Here is a 13530-nt window from a genome sequence, read left to right as displayed (position 1 = left end):
TGGGGCTGGGAGCACATCTTGTTCTTTTCTGTATTTCTGGCGCATTTGTTGGTACCCTGTAATGCTTGTGGATTTAACCAATTGCTGTTATTAGCGGAACATGTAACTTTGCAGAAACCGTTGCTGCTCTGTCTCCAGTCACCTTGGGAAGGACTAAACACCTAGGCATGAGGCAGATTTTAGCAAATTGCTTGGTCTAAGCCTCATAAAGCCATTATCTTTTCATTTCAGAGCCATAGCATTTTAAATAGATCACAAAGATGTTGGCCGGAGTTGCTGATTTTCCCATATTTCAGGCTCTGAGGTTGATCGAGATGTTCGGAATTTAGCATTTGGGGATTGTCGTGGTAATTTGTGTGCCATTCCAATCTATTCTGAGCTAAAATTGATTAACACTCTTAAAAAGGGAAAAACAAAATTTAGCAAATTGCTGCGCTAATTAAGGTGAAAGCAAGCCACTCTGTCTCCCGGGGTCTGAGGGCCAGCACCATGGGGAAAAGCAGCGGGGGGTGGGGGGGGATGCACGTCTGGCACAACATGCATGTTCTTTCTTAGTGCAGTCCTGTGTCTGTGCCTTGTGCAAGCCTGCACCCCCTCTGCTCTTTGAGGAACCACGAAGTAGTTGAAAACCCCAGCTTCATTTCCCATCTTGCCATTAAAGAGCTATCTGATTTGGGTTCTGAGCCTTGGCTTGATCAGCTGAAAATGGGTGGAACCCTGCCAGCTGTGGAAGAAGATACTGGATTAAATAAGATAACTCATGTGAAGGCCCAGCAGTGCCTGAAATGCAGCAGGTTCTTGACAATCCCTCATTCCCCTTTGCAGCCATGGCAATATAGGATTCAAATGCTCTTGATTGAAGGCCCGTAGGGAAATCCACGGGCAGTTGGGAGGTTGAAAGGTAAGGCACGGTGGCCTGTGAGCTGCCCCCGGGAACCCCAAGGCTTCCTTAGAGTCTTGGAGGAAAGGAGGGGACTGGTGTGGGGGAAAGACTAGGGCTCTGATCCCTCATGCCCACATGAATCCAGGTATCATTATTTTTTACACACTGGAGTTTTGTCCATTTGAATTGAGGACTCCATGGCTTGAAAAATAAGCATTAAAAAAAAATAACAGTCTGAGGCGTTCTGAAGGATATCGTCTCCAGAGTCCTGCCCTTGACCCTGCCTCCTGCTGCTGACTCTGCCACGCAGTATCCCTACCATCTGCATTTTACTTCCCTGCCTCTTACACACCTATCACCCACAGTCCTGTATCCCGTGAGGCAGTTGTCAGAATCTGGTAAGGACAGTGAGTATGAAGGCATTTTGTAAAACATAATTTTTCCATAATTCATGATAACAGTCCTAATAATTTATACATAATTCTGCTCAACAAACCTAAACCGTGGTCTGCCCACTCCCCCCGACCTGAGCCTCTCCTGGAATCTAGCACCACCGCCTACTTAGTCGCTCATCCAGAACCGAGAGTTTGCCTTCGATGGGTCCCTTTCTCTCTCCGAGCATCTGGCCATTTGAGGTCCTAGCTGGTCTTCGTCTCCCCTGCTACCATCCTTGTCTAACCCTGTGTGCTCTTTCGCCAACACAACAGCAGTTTTTTGTTTTGTTTTGTTTTCCCAGACAAGTCTTTTCCCTTCTCCTCCGCTCACGTCTCCTCACCCGCATCTGTTCTCCGTCAGTAGCGTGAGTCAGCCTTTCCAAAGGCAAGCCCAGCCACACCTTCCCCACCCTCTGCGTAAAACCTTCAGTGATTTCCGGATGCTACTAGGATGGGGGAGACCACAGTCCTTAACTGAGTCGAGTTTTTCTGCACCGTCTGGCTCCTACATCCTCCTGACTTCGTCTTGTACTGTTGGCTCCATTGCTTCCCCACTGGATCTTCCAGTCTGCTCTGCCCCTTCCCTTCCGCTGGGGGCCTTTGCACGAGGCATTTCTTCTGTCTCTTGTACTCTGAGCCTGCTCTCCCCCATCGCTAATTGAGTCCGCGTTCTCTTGCTTAAGCTCCCATGTACACAAGGACACCTTCCCTGCCTTCGTCGTCTCATAGGGGTTTCTTTGTTGTATCTTCTCGGAGGATCACATACGTTTCTTCAGTAAACTCGCTGCCGAGTGCAAGCTTTCACGCCTTTGTGTGATAAGCTGGTAAATGTCTGTCTCCCCTAGAGTGCAGGCTCCGAAATAGCTGGGATCCTGTCTGTTTTTCATCACCCTTGTAACCTTAACACCTGCTCAGCAAACCTAAACCATGATGATGCCTCACCTATGAAAACATTTGCTGAATGAATGATACACAGTAAACTCAGCACTGGGTGCCTAAGAGACATAAAGCCATTAGGAAGAGGTTTCAGGTTATTATTTTTTTTTTAATTTATTTATTTACTTACTTATGGCTGTGTTGGGTCTTCGTTTCTGTTCGAGGGCTTTCTCCAGTTGCAGCAAGCGGGGGCCATTCTTCATCGCGGTGCACGGGCCTCTCACTATCGCGGCCTCTCTTGTCGCAGAGCACAGGCTCCAGACGTGCAGGCTCAGTAATTGTGGCTCACGGGCTTAGTTGCTCCGCGGCATGTGGGATCTTCCCAGACCAGGGCTTGAACCCGTGTCCCCTGCATTGGCAGGCAGATTCTTAACCACTGCACCACCAGGGAAGCCCCAAGGTTTCAGTTTTTTTTGTTTTTTTTTTTTTAATTGAAGTATAGTTGATTTACAATGTCATGTTAATTTCTGCTGTACAGCAGAGTGATTCAGTTATACATATACTATATACCTTCTTTTTTTATATTCTTTTCCATTATGGTTTATCATAGGATATTGAATATAGTTCCCTGTGCTATACGGTAGGACCTTGTTTATCCATCCTGTATATAATAGCTTACATCTGCTCACCCCATGCTCCCACTCCATCCCTCCCCCAACCCCATCTCCCTTGGCAACCACCAGTCTGTTTTCTATGTCTATGAGTCTATTTCTGTTTCATAGGTAGGTTCATTTATGTCATATTTTAGATTCCACATGTAAGTGATATATGGTATTTGTCTTTCTCTTTGATTTACTTCGCTTAGTATGATAATCTCTAGTTGCACCCATGTTGCTGCGAATGGCATTATTTCATTCTCTTTTATGGCTGAGTAATATTCCATTGTATATATGTACCACATCTTCTTTATCCATTCATCTGTCAGTGGACATTTAGGTTGAGGAAGGGGTTTCTTGGTCACTGTCAGGGTTCACCACATTCCTGAGACCCCTTGTGGCTCAGGGCATGGGCAGACAGCCAGGTATTTGTCTACCAGTGACCCTGCAGTGGCATAGATGAGGAAGCTCCATCTGTGCCAACCCGCCTTAACATCCCAAGAGCAGCTGTGGGACAGGTGGAGTGTCTTTCCATGACAGGTAAACCAGGAAGGGAACGCGCTGACACACCATCCGTTAGATGGCATTAGAGAAGGGATGGATGATGACGTGGAAAGGTGCTGTGTTCTTTACTTGCATCCAGGAAACATGTCGGATGGTAGCGTCCGCAGACACGTAAGACGGCCTCCCCCGATAGGAATGAGAAATCGCTTTGTACAGCTGTTGGAAATGGCATTTCTCAGAAATACTCCTGTGGGCCCCTTATTCTATCTGTTAGCGCTGGAGAATGGAGGAATAGGGGAAAGGACGTTATGAAGGATCAGTGCATGATTAAAAATGAGCTGTGAGAAATTCGCGCTGGACTGGTGTGCTTCTCTCCGTAATGACCAATTAGTGCGGATTTGCATATAGTGATGGCTCAGCCAGCTCGTTCCTGTGGCCTGTGAAACACTCACTGGTCTTTCTCATGTTTATGTGGCCCATTCGTTTCCAGCTTCCGAGGCCCCAGATCAACAGGCTATGGGGACTGAGTGCCCCAAACTCTACCCAGGACATGCAACTCCTGTCACCAGGGGAGGGGGGCAGCAGGACAAGGACGATGACTTCTTTTCGTGTGGAGCTTTGCAGGTGGCGGCATGCTCTCACTCCCTTCTCAGGGCTACCCTGTGGGGTGGAGAGAGGAGTTTCATTACCTCCATCTCACAGGCAATTTATAAATTGAAGCTCGGAGTCAAAGGATATTTGCCTAAGATCAGGCAGCTAATAAATGCCAAGGCAGCTATTTGATTTTTCCCTTTCCAAATGAAATGATAGGAGATGCATGATTGTGTAATTCAGTAGACACAGAGGTGGGATGGATCCGAAGGAAAGGAGGGGGACGTGGGTTGCAGCCACTGGATGAAGCTGCCACTGTTGAATTGCACTTGAACTCAAAATTCCTGTTTTCAGTGACTGTGGACCCCATAGGCTGTGGTGTAACCTCAGCTATTTATGGAACACTTTCTTTCTTACGTTTACATGGTTCTCTCATGGAATGACTCACATTAACTCTGTGGATCGGTCCGATTATGATCCCCATTATACAGATAAGGAAACTGAGGCTTAGGGAGATTAAATAACCCCAAATCACATGCATAGCTAGTATGTGGTAGAGTTGGGATTAAAACCCAGAACTGACACCATAACCCATGTTCTTTCTCCTGTGTTCTGGTTCCTTCTCTGTGGCCTGTTTTTAAGCTAAGATACTATAATTGTGTCTAGACAAGGGTCCTCTGAGCTCTCGGTGGTGTTCTTTTTCTGGTTGTTCCTGAAGAATAAATGAGTTAAGCATGACCCCTCCATTTAAAGGCCTGCAGCGAGCGGCCTTCCTGCTGGGGACCAAAGTGTGTCTTCCTAATGATGCTGCTGAGGGCTGGGACAGCCCCATCACTGCCATCCAAGGATCATTTTCTAAACTAAACAGTCACCACTCTGGACAGTTTGCCTTAAATCAGCAAGATATTTGCCAGTGTTCAGACGAGGCCCTGCATGCCCAACAGCCTTTGATCTTGCCCCTAGTTGGCCCGGGAAGTCACCCCCAAGCCACCACTGGGATGAGGATGATCCCGAGCTCGTGAAGGGAAGTGGCTGGCACGGGGGCTGTTTCATGATTCCCCTGTCTAGCTGGCAGCCCTCATTTATCTCCTTTTCTCTTAGACCTGATACCTGCTCATTACCAGCATCAGAAAGATTATGAAGTGGGATTCAGGGCTGTGGTTACAGAAAACATTGATGGTTGACTCTAAAAGTTGCCGTCCTACTCATACTCAATTGCCTTTGTGCTGGTCCCTATGGAGTATTATAGAGGTTCTCTTAGATAACTGCCATCTTTCAGCACCTGCTGTCCTTTGGGAGACAGACTTCTATTGTTCCTCTCACTGGGGGATGGAGACATTACTGCCCGCCCCATCTGCTTCCTCGGAAGATATGCCTCCTGAGTGATGGGCATTTTCAGTTGGGAGGGATTGATAATGACATGAACTCATAGGGTCTCAGGGTTAAAAAGAAACCCAATACTCATAGCTATTTTTTGACAAATGAGGCCCAGTGGGGGTTAAGCAAGTTGCTCTAAATCTCACATATGACTCTTCTCCAAATTGGATCTGGATTTTATGATCCAGACCTGGAGTATAGTTCAAACGGACCACACGCTTGGCAGTGGCCGAGCTTCCAGTGCAGTGACCAGATATCCCCATGGGCTGGAGCAGTTCCAATTAGACTTGACCTGCAGAGGAGAGACAGAAGCTCTGGGACATGTGTCTCTCATAGAGCGTAGGATCTGCTCGGAGATGCCCTGCAGAAGAAAGAAATGAAGCCAGGTGGCCTTTAGAATTGCCTTGTCCAGTTTCACCAGTAATATGGTACTGATGAGAGTAAGACAGAGAACTTAATCGTCTTTCCACGTTGGTAGCTCTAGGTCCCCTTTATTGGTAAAGAAGAGGTCTTGTAATGGAAAGCATGGTGCTTGGCACATAGTAGGCCCTCAACAGATTCTATTTCCTTCCCTTCCTCTTTGGTGTATTTGGAGATGGCTGTGATTAACCTGTTAAATCTTCTCTTGTCCAAACCCACCACGTCAACACACCTTCTCTTCCTCTGCAACAAAGGAACAAACGACGGCTGACCGCTCATCAGAGGGCACATGTTTTAGGTTGTTTTTCTAGAATAGTTTATGGATTTAGGCTCTTGTTCTTTCTGTCCTTGTGGGCCAAACATTATGCAGGAGGGCTGGCTGAGGTTACATATTATGTCCAGGTCTGGAAAAGTTGGCATTTTCCCATTTTCTTTACTGCTTTACTGGTTCCTGGATTATCTGCATGGTTTTTGAATGGGAGAGCTGGTTCTGTAAGGCCTGCAATGCACCTCAGTCCTTTGTGTTAGGCTTTTCTCTCCGCTAACAAGCACGAGATCACAGAACAGACCTGGATAAGTGAAATGCGTAACGTACTTTTCTGTATTCAGAAGACTGATCTTTGGCTTTTAAATACCAGACATGGAACATTGTAGACAACCAACAGAAATTGTAATCTGTGTTAGAAGAGAATCTTTCTGTGTCAGTTGTACAATTCACTTTGTACACAGGCAAATGTCTCTTTATGTAATAGAGTGTCCTAATGAATGGGCTCTGTCCCCTTTTGAAAATCACAGAATCTTAATTAGGAAGGAACTTGGCATTCATCTGGCATAACCTTCCACTTTCTTCTATAATATTCTATGTAAATGGTCATTAATCTTCTGCTTTTGAGTCCTTCCAGAGATAAGAGATCATTATCCTCCCAAAGGACCTTGTTCCATATTTAGAAACTCGATTAGAAATGTTCGCCTTGTGCTGTGCTGAAATCTTCATCTTTTTGATCCCCTCCACCCGCATTGGTCCTGAGCATTAAGACAGACTGAATGTGAGTGTATATATCATTGTCTGGTCACTTGTCTGCCTTCCATACTAGACTGTGAGAACCAAGAGGGCAAGGCCCGTAACTTTTTTCTTTAGGTCCAATGTTTAGGATACAACCTGGCCAATGGTGGCTCCCAGAAAATGCATGAGCTCTGTTTGGGGTCTGCAGAGTAGGTCAGCCAAGTGTTTGAGGACCTAGCATATCTACTAAGTCCTCTCCTCGTCATCCGCATGCCTTCAACTATAATCCGAATGGCAGTGCTGGGAGCCTAGTTGACACTTAAATTTATCCTCTGACGCATTAATGTGATAAGTGGTTTCCGAGTTTTTACCTTCCTTGAATGGGCTCACTTTTTTCTCTGTCTCTTATGTCTACCATCCTCTGTGGTTCTTCAGAATATAACAGTTGTTCCAGATCTTTGTATGTGACAAGCCCCTCCTGGAGCTCAGACTTAAACTCATTTAAAGCAATTTAGTGTCCCCTGAGCCACCTTTTCCCCATCTTGAACATTGATCCCTTTCCACTTGCATTGCTGTGGTCTTCTCGTCCATTCCCCTTGATAAAGAAGGAAATGCTTTCCCTGAACCTGATTTCATTGTGTCTTTTCAAGAATCCAATGCTATAGAAACAGCATATGTTTTCTTTGGTTAATAAGGAACTTACCAAAGGTATTAGCAGAATGCTGCTAATTAGAGGTCTGAGTGATGCTGAAATCTCGTTCTCTTGGACTTCAGTGCAGTGTTATTCTCTGGTACCACAGGTCTTATTTGTACAGAATTTGAGTTAAACAACTTCAGTGATTCAAGGGAGTAGTTATAATGATGGGTTTTGGAATATGAGTTGGACGCCCCCCCCCCACCAAAAAAAAAAAAAAACAGAGAAAAAGAGAGACCAGAGGTATTTGATGGATAGTGAGAAAGTAGTGGGCAAAGTCAACTGGAGATTATGGTGAGGTTAGAAAATTTTTACAGTGAGAGCAGGAGTTTTTGTCCAAATGTTTTGAAAGGATAAAAGTCTGGGTTTGGGGAGTGAAATGCTAGAGCATCTAAAATGTGTTTTAGAGGAAGTACATTTTTGGCACGTTACCCTGGGATGGAGTGGCTGAGTTGGTGAAAAGCTAACAAAAATTAAGGGCTGCAGGCACTCCAGAGTCAAGGTGTTGGATGGGCCCTCCAGAGTTTGATGAAATACAAGAAGAATTGTCACGAGCTAAAAAGAATTCTATGCATGTAGATCAAAAGGGGCCCTTACAATCCAGGCAAAATCAGTGGTAAGTTGCCCACATCAGGCTGTATACCCTAGAAAAAAAGTTTTTTAATTTATTTTATTGAAGTATAGTTGATTTACAATGTTGTGTTAATTTCTACTGTATAACAAAGTGATTCAGTTATATATATGTGTATATATATTCTTTTTCATATTCTTTTCCATTATGATTTATCATAGGATATTGAATATATCAATAGTTCCCTGTGCTATACAGTAGGACCTTGTTGTTTATCCATTCTCTATATAATAGTTTGCATCTGCTAATCCCGAACTCTGAATCCATCCCTCCCCCACACCCCATCCCTGTGGGCAACCACAGATCTGTTCTCTTTGTCTGTGAGTCTCTTTTTATGTCATAGATAAGTTCATTTGTGTCATATTTTAGATTCCACATATAAGTGATATGATATTTGTCTTTTTCTCTCTTACTTCACTTGGTATGATAATCTCTAGGTCCATCCATGTTGCTGCAAATGGCATTATTTTGTTCATTTTATGGCTGAATAGTATTCCATTGTATATATGTACCACATCTTCTTTATCCATTCATCTGTTGATGGACATTTAGGTTGTTTCCATGTCTCGGCTATTGTAAATAGTGCTGCAGTGAACATTGGGGTGCATGTATCTTTTCAGATTATAGTTTTGTCCAGATATATGCCCAGGAATGGCATTGCAGGATTATATGGCAAGTCTATTTTTAGTTTTTTGAGAAACCTCCATACTGTTTTCCGTAGTGGCTGCACCAATTTCTATTCCCACCAGCAGTGTAGGAGGGTTCCCTTTTCTCCACACCCTCTCCAGCATTTGTTATTTGTAGACTTTTTAATGATGGCCATTCTGACAGGTGTGAGGTGGTACCTCATTAGAGTTTTGATTTGCATTTCTCTAATAATTAGCAACATTGAACATCTTTTCTTGTGCCTGTTGGCCATCTGTATGTTTTCTTTGGAGAAATATCTATTTAGGTTTTCTGCTCATTTTTTGATTGAGTTGTTTGTTTTTTGGTTACTGGCATGACTGTTTGTAATGTTTGGAAATAAAGCCCTTGTCCATCCCATCATTTGCAAATATTTTCTCCCAGTCTATTAGAAATATATTTAAATTATAAAGAACAAAAAAATTCTTCCTTTAAGAATAACTCTCATTAATAAGAGTTGATTATGTACGAACTTAATAGCTTCACATGCATAATCTTATTTTATCCCCACAATAAGCCTTGAGGTGACTATAATTATTTTCACCCATTTCCAGGTGAGGAAATAGAGGCTTATAGAAGAGACTTGTTGAAATTACTCAGTACTGTGGAACTAAACTGTGAATCCAAGTCGTCTGACTCTTGAGTAATGCCATCCAATAGAACTGTAATGATGAATCATGTGTAATTAAAAAATTTCTAGTAGCCATATTTGCAAAAGCAAAGTGAAACAAGTGAAGTGAATTTTAATAATACATTTTATTTAATCCTGTATATCTAAAATATATTGATCAATATTTTAAAAATTACTGACGAGGAATCTTTTTTTTTTAATTTTATGTATTTATTTATTTATTTATGGCTGTGTTGGGTCTTCGTTTCTGTGCGAGGGCTTTCTCTAGTTGCGGCAAGTGGGGGCCATTCTTCATCGCAGTGCGCGGGCCTCTCACTATAGTGGCCTCTCTTGTTGCGGAGCACAGGCTCCAGACACGCAGGCTCAGTAATTGTGGCTCACGGGCCTAGTTGCTCCGTGGCATGTGGGATTTTCCCAGACCAGGGCTCGAACCTGTGTCCCCTGCATTAGCAGGCAGATTCTCAACCACTGCACCACCAGGGAAACCCACTGATGAGATATCTTGCACACTTTTTTTTTTCCACACTAAGTCTTTGAACGCCAGTGTATGTTTTATGTGTCCCACCTTGGACAGCTGCATTTCACGGGCTCAACAACCACGTATGGTTGGTGGCTGTGGACTAGGGTTAGAGCGTCATATCTAAGGCAACCTTATAATGCAAGGGTAAGAGGTGGAGGGAACCATTCTGTGTTTGAAGAATAAAAATTCTCACTATAATAAATGTCCTAATAAAATGTTTACAGAGTTTTGAGCAAGACAGAGACCCGAGAATACCAGCCAAGTTCCCTCATGTATAAAGGCAACAGGAAAAAAAAAAAAAAGATATGTTATGCAAGTGCTCACACAATATGCACCAAAGTATTATACTTCTTGAAGAAAGAATCATCAGTTACTTGCCAGCCAACCAAAAAAGTAATCAAAATGAATATTCACAAATAGAAGAGGTCTTGTTCTAAAGGGGCAGGCAGTATGTACTGGAAGAAGTTACACATGGAATGATCTGTAAATAATTGTTTTAAGTCAGTTGCAAAGCTGAATGCAGATGCCAAAAGTTGCTCTTGCAAACATACAAATAACCAGATGATCACAGACATTTTGAAACAGCCTCAGAAGTGTGTTGGATTTAAAAGCTGCTAAATTTCTGCTGTTTTGTAGGGTAACTCAGATGGTATTTTTTCAGCCCTTCATTCTGATCATCAGGGAAAAAAAGATGTTTCTGGAAAGTTCAAAGGTGACCGCTGGTAAAGTTATAAATAGATTTAAAACTAAGTTATTGGAGATGATTATTGCAGATGAAAGAAACTCTACATAAGATAGGTAGGAAGCAAAGAAAATGAGAAAACTATTGGATGTCCATATGGGGAAAAATGAATTCTGACCTTCACTATATACCATATGCAAAAATTAACTTGAAATGAGTCTCACCCCTCAATGTAAGAGCTACAAATACAGAACAGTAGAAGAAAGCAAAGGAGAAAATCGTAGTGACTATAGGTTAGGCAAAGATTTCTTCAATAGTATATGAAAAGCGCAAACTAAAAAAAGATACTGATAAATTGGACTTCATCTAAACTGATAGTTTTTGTTCTTCCAAAGACATTAATAAAATAAAATGACAAGCCACAGATTGGAAGAAAATACTTGCAGAGCAGATGTCTGATAAAAGTTTTGTATCTGGAATATAGAGAGAGAACTCTTAAACAAGAAGACAAATGACTCAGTTTGAAAATGGGCAACATATTGTAAGAGACACATCACCAGAGAAGACATAGGGATAGCCAGCAAATCCCTGTAAAATGCTCAACATTGTTAGTCATCAGGGAAATGCAAATTAAGATCATCATGGGATACTACTTCACACTCACTACAATGGCTAAGATTAAAAAGACTTAAAATAAAAAGTGTTGGTGAGCATGCGGAACAGCCAGGACTCTCATACATGGTTGGCGGAAGTATAAAATGGTTCAGCCACTTTGGAAAATAGTTTGTTAGTTTCTTAAAAAGTTAAACACGTACTCACAATATGGCTCAACGATTCCACTCCTGGATGTTCATCCAAGAGAAATAAAAATGTACGTGCACACAAAAATTTGTATGTGAATATACATAGCTTTATTCATAGAACTCGAGTGTCCATCAGTTGTAGAAAACAACGGTGGTATATCCATTCAATGGAATGTTACTCAGCAATGAAACATATGACACATGTAACAATATGAATGAATCTCAAAAGTGGTATGCTAAGTGAAAAAAGCCATACAGAAAAGACTGCATGTTATATCATTTCATTTACATGAAATTCTTGAAAGCAGATCAGAAGTTACTAGGGGCCAAATGGCAGTGTGGTGGGGATTGCCTTCAAAGGGGCATGAGGAAAATTTTGGGGCTGATGGAATTGTTCTGTGTAGTGATTGCTGTAGCAGTTGCAGACTGTACTTTTGTTGAATTGTACATTTAAAAGGGCTGATTGTAGGGACTTCCCTGGTGGTCCAGTGGTTAAGACTCCACGCTTCCACCGCAGGGGGTGATGGTTTGATCTCTGGTTGGGGAACTAAGATCCCACATGCCAGGTGAAATGGCCAAAAAATAAAAATAAGTTTAAAAAAAATAAAAATAAAAGGGCTGATTGTAATGTATTTAAATTTTTTCTCAAAGCTGAAAAATAATGCATAAAATACTATTCGAGATGCAAAACCAGCATCATTTCTTTTAATAAATATAAATGCTTTAAAGTCTTCTATTGTTGGACAAAACTGATGCTTGATTAAATGGTGATATCTGAACTGTGTGCTTACTATCTTTAAGAAACACACCTAAAATAAATTATAAAGTTTAAAAATAAAGTTTATAGGGTGTCTCAGACTTACAAAGACAAATACAGTAAAGATATGTTAATTACAGATGAACACAAATATAATTAAATACATTTAATTAGATAAAATTAATAATTTTGAATTGATGAGTGTGATATCCATAAGAGGATGTACTAGCCAAGCTATTTTCCAAGTAGAAATCTTCCAAATATATAAAGCAAAAACTGGTAGAAATATGGGGTATATTGGCAGAGTTTCAGCCACTAAAAACGCAAATTGTATTGTTAATGACAAAGATAGTTTTAAAACTGTAATCAATATCAATAGATATCAAATTTCATATCCATCAAATGGAATAAAAATGATTTTTCAAATGGAATAAAAATGGATTTTCAAGTGTTCATGAAAAAATTACGTAAATTGAGGGCCAGAGAAAACCTCATTAAAATTCAAATCATAAAAATTATATAGGCCCCATTTCTTACCACAGTGTAGTAAAACTACATGTCAGAAACAGACTTTTAAGCCTATCCTCTATGTCTGTGAGTCTGTTTCTGTTTTGTAGATAGGTTCATTTGTGCCAAGGGAGAGGGAGTTGGAGGAGGGAAGGATTAGGAGTTTGGGATTAGCAGATGTAAACTATTACATATAAGATGGATAAACAACAAGGTCCTACTGTATAGCACAGGGAACTGTATTCAATATCCTGTGATAAACCATAATGGAAAAGAATATTAAAAAAAAGAGTGTCTATATGTGTATAACTGAGTCACTTTGCTGTACAGCAGAGATTGGCATAGCATTGTAAATCAGGTATACTTCAATTAAAGAAATTTAAAAAAACAAAAACAAACTTTTAAATGGGTGGTTCAAAATACTTGGAAATTAGCAGAGGGTAAAGAATTTCTCGAAATGCTTATTTAATCCAAAAGGAAATAAAAACTAAAATTATAGCCTACTCTGAAAATAGCAAAAGAAGGACATTTCACTGTAAAGTTTATGGCATGTGCCCAAAGCTGTCACTGGAGATGTTTTAATAGCCTTTAGTGCTTTCATTACTCAAAAACAAAGACCATGATAAATGAATCTCACATTCCACTTGGTAATTTAGACAAGAACGGTGGTGTGGACCTGAGGAAAGCAGAAGGGAAATAAAGTTAACAGCAGAAGTCCATGAAGTAAGAAAAATGAAAAACAGAAAACTAAAATTAAAATTTTGAAAGCTGGTTCTGTGTATAAGAAAATGGCAAACATCTGGCAAATCTAATAATGAACAATAGAGAAAATATTAATAAGCTAAAGAGTAAAGATGTAGTATGCAACAATACACAA

At 41.3% G+C, this 13530-nt stretch overlaps 1 protein-coding gene across 5 annotated transcripts in view; it reads left to right on the top strand.

Annotated features, from left to right (window-relative positions):
• Positions 1-13530, top strand: part of LARGE1 (LARGE xylosyl- and glucuronyltransferase 1) — a 596040-nt gene that overhangs the window by 305069 nt on the left and 277441 nt on the right. The window lies entirely within an intron of this gene.

This window comes from Balaenoptera borealis (assembly GCF_965194805.1).
Source record: "Balaenoptera borealis genome assembly, chromosome: 13".
NCBI lineage: Eukaryota > Metazoa > Chordata > Mammalia > Artiodactyla > Balaenopteridae > Balaenoptera > Balaenoptera borealis.
Note: the sequence above shows the minus strand (reverse complement) of the source record. Positions and strands in the feature narration are given on the sequence as shown.